This window comes from Chamaea fasciata, unplaced genomic scaffold (assembly GCF_029207755.1).
Source record: "Chamaea fasciata isolate MVZ Bird 193981 ecotype frontalis unplaced genomic scaffold, bChaFas1.0.hap1 SCAF_21, whole genome shotgun sequence".
NCBI classification, from domain to species: domain Eukaryota; kingdom Metazoa; phylum Chordata; class Aves; order Passeriformes; family Sylviidae; genus Chamaea; species Chamaea fasciata.
The window spans coordinates 5,023,610-5,031,513 of NW_027094106.1; positions in this window are offsets into that span (position 1 = coordinate 5,023,610).

The window sequence follows — 7,904 nt, forward strand, 5'->3', positions numbered from 1 at the left end:
AGCACAAATGAGCAAGGGGAAATGGAGGAGGCTTTAATTATTTTACCACGTTCTAGAATAATAAGCTGGCCTCTGGCTGGGCGCTGGTGTAGGGCTCAGGAGCTCTGCTGCCCGGGAACTGGGGCAGGTGAGGGGCCACTCATGATTAAATCCCCCCCCAGCTGCGCTGCGAGGGATGTGCAATCCATTCTCGGACAATACAAGCAGCGCTTCTGGCTGGGGCGTGGTGGAGGATGCCCTGCTCGTGCGGGGAGCCTGCAGACTGCAGGGACGGCAGGAGGGGCCCGTGGGTCAGTGCCCGGTCCCAGGGGTGCCCTTCCCGGGCTGGGCCGGCCCTGCCACGCCGTGCCCCGTTAAGGCGATCCCGTGTGTGCCTGTAACCGGAGGAGCTGGGCGCTATCCGGCGCAGGGTGAGTCAGTGCCGGAGGCAGCCCTGGGCCGGGAGCATCCCTGGCTCTGCACACCCAGCACCACCTGGGTCACCTTGGGCTCTGCTCTGTTCTCCAGCTCACTGTGTCCCCACGGCTCACTGTGCCCTCCCCTGCCCCCCTTGCGGCCTCTGGATCCCCCCACGTGCCTCAGTTTCCCTGGGGGACACGGGGAGGGTGGTCCTGGTTCACCCCTTGACACCCTCGGGGAGCTGCAGGGACCCGGCTGGCCTGGCTGGAGGGGCATTCCTTCTTCCCCCGTGGGGACACCGAGATTTGCCCCAGCCCCTACAGTCAGAGGTCCTGGCAATGTGGACACCCACGTGTGGCAGGGATGCAGGGCAGGGACAGCCTTGGACCACCTCCTCCTCCTCCTCCGATGGGATGAACGAGGACCTGACCTCCCTGCGGCATCCCTGCGGCACCGCAAGCCTCGTTCCCTTTGCGAGCGTGGCCCCGGGTGCCAAGGTCACCCAGCGGGGCCGGGGTGGGCGCGGGAGCCGCTCACCACACCCCGCCCCGCCGGCAGCGCCCTCCTTCCCCGCTCCTGCCGGGCCTGCCGCCGCGGCTCCCGCTGACGTCACCCGCCGGAGCCAGCAGCTATTTTGGGAACTGCAAAGTCACTGGCGCAATTAGTCGGCTGGCAAAGGCAGCGGGGCGGCGGGGGGACCGCGGGGACGGCTGCTCCCCACGCTGTGTCGTGCCGTGCCGTGCCGGGCGCTGCGCGGCGGCCACGGCCCGCGGGCACCGCCAGCTCCCCTGCGCCTGCAGGTTCCCTCCGCCAGGACAAACGGCCACGGCTGTGAATCCTCCCATCCATCATTTCCTTCTCTCTGCCTTTTTTTTTTTTTTTTTTTTAATATTTAATTTGATGTCGCTCCCCTGGCAGGAGCCTCCCCACGTGGGCTGCCGAGCGCTGGCGAAAGCCAACTCGCTGCCGCCTCGCTGCCACCGCTCGCGTTTGGAGGAGAGAGGCAGGAGAGGGATGATTGTCTGCCAGCATCGCGATGCCGAGGCCCCGCGGGGTGGGAGCGGGGGGTCCGGCTATTCCCGGGTGCTCTGCTGCCAGCTGGGCGCTTGGTTTAATCCTGTCTGCATCCTCCTGGACGCAGCCACCGCGGTGTCCCAGCTGTGCACGGCCGCAAATGCCCCGCTGGCCCCATGGCAGCGATGGGGGTGTGGGTGGGCTGCTGTGACACTGGAGGGACACCTGTCCCCGGGGCACGGTGACGTTGTGTCCTGCAGTGTCCTTGAGGATGTGGGGACAGTCGGAGGGGACACCTGGGGTTCTCAGTGCCCCTGCCCAGCGCTGTTTGGTTTCTCTGCCCACCCCTCCTCACCTCCTGGTAACCTCCAGGTCATGGCCAGAGGGGATGTGCACAGAAATGCTGGGACAAGCTGATCCTGGCAAGCTTCAAACACCCCAGAAGTGAGGCTCAAACAATCCTTTAAAAAATCTCCAGACATTTCTATGTGACCTGACATCTCTTTCAGTCCCATCCCCCAGGAAAAAAACACCCCAAATCCTTTTTCCCAATGCCTGGAGAGGTGCCATAGGAGGAGTTGGTTCTCAGCTCCCCTGATCCCATATGGGGCTTTGGGTGGGATCCAGATGGAACCATGGGCACAGCAGAGGTGATGGGTGTTTGCAGACTGACCCCCACCCTGCTCCCTATCGCTTGGACCCCCGATTTGCCCCTGGAGGAGGGGTCCCTGCCTGTGGTGGGGCTGGGGGAGCTGCTGGTGGTGCTGGGGTGGGGACAGACAGCGATGAGTGGGAGCACGGGGTGGCTCTGCAGTGACAGGGGCTGTGGGAGGGCAGGGGGAAGGTGGGGAGCGTGTTCTCCCCCCGGGCTGGGGGAAGAGGCCGCGGCGGTGGGGCTGGGAGCCGTGAGGCTGTGCTGAGTCACGCTGCAGAGCCTGCGAGCAGGACTGCAGCAAGCGGCTCGGTGTGACAGCCCTGTCCCTCCGCCTCCGGCTCCTCGCCTCCTCCTGGGGGCCAGGATGCTGATGAGGGTTGATCCCCCAGGTTAGGGGTTCCCACCGCTCCCCTGGTCATGGCTGTGCCGAAGTTCCCAACCCCCAGCCCTTCCCCAGCCCCCTGCCCTTCAATAGGGATGGGGCTGCACTACGATGGGTATCCCGGAGTTCCTGGGCAGGGAGGACTGAGCTGCCCTCGGGGGATGAGTGTCCCCGACCCCTGTGCAGGAGGGGTGACCCTGGGTAGCTGTGACATGGGGGACAGCAGGGCCGGGGGGTCACTCTCTGCCAGCACAAACACAGAAAGGCATTTACTAGCCACGGGAACACGGGGCAGCTTTCCCCTGGTGTGGGTGGAGTGGGGTAGATGGGTGGGCAGAGATCTCCCCAACTCCTACCCGATGCCACCAACCCAGGACACAGCTGAGCATCGGCCCCTGCCACTGCACAGGAGAAAGGCTGAGGCAGGTCCCTGCCGCAGAGGGAAACTGAGGCACGGGTTGTGCCCTGAGTATTGGCCTCAGATGCTGCCACCTCTCAGGCTCAGAGTCCGGGGCAGCCCTGTCCCCACAGGATGCTGGTGACCACCTTGCCTGGTGCTGCCTACCAGCCCCGCAGAGCTCAGAGCTGCTTCTGGAGGGACGGAGACAGGCAGGGCTTTTTTTAGGTGCTCCGTAAGTGCCGTCTGGGCGGTATTTATATCAGCTCCTTAAATAAGAGCTGCCATCTGAGCCTGACGAGCCTGCTTAATTATTAATGCCCCGCAGGGAAGCAGCATGCCTGCCTGGTCCCGGCCCACCTTCCCGCTGGGATCCCACATCCCAGGTCCCCCCGGCTCCCCACCAGCACCCAGAGAGAGTTGTGACAACCTTGACATCCCAGAGCACCCTGGCTTCCCATGGGAACGTGTCTTATGTGGGAGCATCTCCCCGAGGGCAGGGAAGAAGGCTGAGAGGGGATTTTCCAAGAGGAGGGTGCCATGGGCATGGGCATTGCTGCAGTTCTTAGTGGGTATTGGGAATAAGGGGAGAGTGGGAGGCACGGGGTGATGCTCTCCCATCCCATCTCCGTAGCTTGAGGTGGTTCCAAGGAAAATCATTCCTGGAAGCCCTGAGGGGTAGGGGGCAGCCCTGCTTTGAGACAGAGCTTATGCTAAACAGCACGGGAGGGCAGCTGCTGCAGCAGAATTAATTTAGGCTTGGAAAGTGCTTTGAAAGGCTGAGATGAAAGGCCAGGGCTGGGTACAAAGCGCTGCAGCTCCACAGACAGGGGGAAGGAAACTCCCAGCAAAGTACCCTTGGTCTGTCATCAGCCCCACCAGCCATGGCCCCTCCATCGCCTCCTGCCCCAGGTGAGGCAGCCTCTGGCTCTGGGACATTTTGGGGAGGGTTGGTGAACCCCTGAGCTCACCCAGATGTTGGTTGTGGGGTCCTGCCTTGGTTGGGTGTGACCCCCCCAGGTGTTGTTTGTGTCAGGGTGGAGGGGCCAAGGCTGCACCATGGGGGCCTGGGGAGGTGCAGGGGAAGAGGGGACAGTCTTGGCCTGCTCCTGGGATGTGTCCCTCGCTGTGTCACACAGCCAGGCTCAGGGCAGCACAGTGGGAAAGGGGCCAGGGTGCCACAGCATGGGGGCGTTGGGGACAGGCAGTCTGCCCCAGGAAGGGGTCAGGCAAGGAGGACATGAGGGCACCACTGTCCTGCAGCCTCAGGGAAGGGGACACTGAATCCAGAGGTTTCCTCAGCTTGTTTTTTCACCAATATAATTGCAAGAGTCACACAAGTGCTCCCCTGGGCAGGCAGCCCCTTCCTCAGGGCAATCCAAGCAGCAGCTGGCTGGCAGTGGGACTTGGGGTGAGCACCCAGCCAGGGAGCCTGGGCAGCATCCCAGGGATGGGACCCACCCCAGCCCACACCCCAGCCCTGGGAAATGCCACCCTGTGTCCTCTGGTCTCCACCCACCAGCTGAAGACACCAAGCAGTCAGGTCACTGTTGGTGTGAGGGGTGGCAGGTGTGCTGGTGTACCTGTAGTGACAACCCCGGGTGTGGGGACAGGCTGGGACACCTGCACCACGCATCCCCCATGCTGGGCATCCCCTTCCCTGGGCACTTCCCTGGCTCCAAGCAAGCAGACATGGAGGGAAAAGACACAAGGTAGGGGCACATGACTGTCGCTCTCCTGCAGGAAGCGAGGGGTGAGGATTTCTGGATCCATTTTCAGAGCAGTCAGCAGCTCACCCAAGCAAACCTCCAAGTCACAGAGAATTTCCTGCCTTCCCTCACGGTGTCACAAGGCATTGACAAGACGTAGCAGGGAAGGCAAGGAAATGCAAAGAGAAAGACTCTTCTTCCAGGCCACAGGAATTAGCAAAGTGGCACATTTGAACGCAGAGAAGTATTTTTAATCCCGCAGGCGGAATCGAGGTTATTAGGTTTTTCTGGGACATCTGCAGAACAGACCCACATCCTTTGGGTCATTGTGATTTCCCAACACAGCAGCTGCCCCAGCCTCTCACTGAGGGCTGTCTGCAGGCACCAGAGGTGGGAAAGGTGGATTTAGTGACATCCAGCCGGGTAACACCTCCAGCTGCCCGTGCTGCCCACCAGAACCTTCTAACTTGGACCATTCACCACCAAACCTGCTGCTCAGGCTGTGCACAGAGGAATTAGGTGTTGTGAGGGGTGTTGATTTATGCATCAGAGCTCAAAAAGGGGGCTGGATTCACTGCAGATAAATATTACAGCCGGATTGCTACTCTGAAGAATTTACAGCATCATGAATATCCTGTTCTGACCTGTGATGGGGAAGGAAATCATCTGCGTTGAGAAATGTATTTATGGCTCTGGTGCTCTGACAGAAATAAATCAGTATTTGCTCGTTTTGGGACAAAAACAGGGTCACTGTAAATCGTCAGAGCTGGGCTGGCTGAGAATGTGCCAGGTTTATGGAAAATACTAGATAAAGAGTCCAAAGGTTTGTATGGAGAGGCAACAGTTTTTATTAGGACTGTTGATATATTTGGAGGAATCAGAGGCTCTTCCAGGTGCAAAAGTATTTCCTCAGGTCTGGGCTTGTGTTCAATATTGTCCATGAGAACCCAGGAATTGTACCCAAGGGATCATATTATTTATTTTCCAAGTTAGAGGATGCATATATCCAGCCCAAATGCAGTAGGATCACTCAAGAGGGGATGAGCAGGGAGCCTGCTCTCATTCATTCACAGATGTGTGTGTGCTTGGCCCAGATGGGATGATGCCCCACAGACACCTCCAGATTACTGATAAGAAATGGCAGCAATAACTGCAAAAAAATAATTTGGGAACCAAACTCCTTTAATACTGTCTTGCATTCTGCACTTTTTTACTCAAACCCTCTCCCAAAACGGGCGCTAGGGAGAAAACAACCCAGAGCCCCGCTGCAGAGCTCTCCAGAGATGACAGCGAGCCCCCTCGGGGGGATGAATGAGCCTTTATGAGGGGAGAGGAATAAACTGCCCTTGTCTGTGGGATCTCTCCTCGGGGCAGTAAACAAAGGCTGGGCACAAAGGCTGTTCTCACTCGGGAGCCACGTGCGCTGCGGGGTGTGAGGCCGGGGGTGCGGGCGAGGAGACAGCCTCTGATTTTTGTAGAGGAAATGGAGAGGGTCCGGGCGTGTTTCTGCGCCTGTTTATCAGTGCGGGGGGGATTTCTCCAGCTCTCGGAAGCTGTAAACAAAGGAGGATTTTGTGCTACACAAATCCGGGCGATGCCATTCCCTGTTATTTGCAGAGCGGTGCTAAACCCACAATAAAGACGGAGATCTTGCCCCAGAAGGGTGTTGCTCACCACCAGCAGCATTCCCAAACAAGTTTATCCCCACCCATGTGGGTGAGACTGTGGCCATGGGCTCTGGAAAGCCACAGAAGTGCCCTGAGGACACTGACATGTCCCAGTGCCACCCAGGGTTCCTGTGAGGTTTCAGGAGGAAACCACAGGGCACAGGGACTGGCAAGTGGGATGGCTGAGTCCTCTAGAGCCATCCCCACACATCCCAAACCACCTGTGTGAGGACAGTGGCTTTGGGAAGGGCCAGGGACAAGTGGCACGTGAAGGACAGTGTTCATCTGTGCATCAGCACTGCCTGGCTCTCTCCAACCAGGATAAAGTGCTTGCATTGGGATCACTCTGTTTATTAGACCCCTTTCCTTTCTCCCAGTGCCACAGCATCCCCTCAGCACCGCTTTAGGCAGAGGCTTTTTAGGAAAACGAGATCCATTAAACCCTTTCATTTCTCCCAGTGCTGTAGCCTCCTCTCAACGTCACTTTTATCCGTAGATTCTCTAGGAAAGTGGGATGTCTTAGGACTCCCAGTGGCTCTCCCCATGTAGCAGAGCCCCACACGGCTGGAGCAGATGTGTTTTCATCCCAGGGGTCAGCCATGAGTGAGTGCACTGTGTGCCCAAGGTGATCTCCAGAGGGAATGCTCTCCTCTGTGGATCAGGACCTCGGCCATGGTGGGAAAAAGGGGCCAGGGCAAAGCAGGGGCCAGGGGTTCACCCCAAGACGTGTCACCACAGCCTGGCCCAGCACTGCCACAGTGCCAGAGAGCCCAGGCACAGCAACACTGGCAGGGTCTCCACGGGGGAATGGTGCACGGGCTGTGAGCGGGACCGGGATGGGAACGGGTCTGGGTTTTGAGTGGATTAGGGTTTTCAGTGGGATCTGGTCATGAGTGGGCCTGGGCTGTGAGTGGGTTGGGGCTGTGGGTGGGTTCAGGCCGTGTGACCAGGACATGAGTGGGTCAGGGCCATGAGTAGGGCTGGTAATGAGCGGGACCATGCTTTGTGCGTGTCCAGGCTCTGAGACCAGCCTGTGGCGGGTCCAAGCTGCGAGTGACGGTGGGCTAGGAGTGGGCCTGGGCTGTGAGTGGGCACGGTGAGGCCGGGCTGCGTGCGGTGTGCGTGGGCTCTGAGCGGGCCTGGGCTATGACTGAGTCCACTCCGTGCGCGAGTGCTGCGGGTGTGCCGGGGCTGTGGGAGCGTCCACGCCCTGAGCGTGCCCATGCTGCCAACGGCTCCTGGGCCATCAGCCGGACCAGGCTGTGCGTGTGCGTGTGCGTGTGCGTGGCCTGCGGGTGCGTCCCTGCCCTGCGTGGGCCCGTGCCCGGCGCTGTCCCGCAGCTCCATCCCGAGGGCCGCCCGTCCCGCGGCGCCTCCCGGGGCTGCCCCCGCTCCCCCCGGCGCGGGCCGCGCCCTCCGCGGCCCACCCGGGCCGGGCTCCGGTGAATCAGCACAGGCGGGGCCCAGAGGGGCGAGGGGGCGGGGCCTTGGCGCGGTGCACGCCGGGAGATGTAGTCCTAGAGGGAGGCGTCGGGCTGCACGAACCCAGGACGGCTTCCGCACCCGAGGACTTCATCTCCCGTCGTGCCCCGCGGGCGGGGGGTGGGCGGGGCGGCGGGGGAGGGGCGGGGCGGGGCGGGGCGCGCGCAGGGGGGTTGTGGTGGCCCGCGGCGCGCGCACA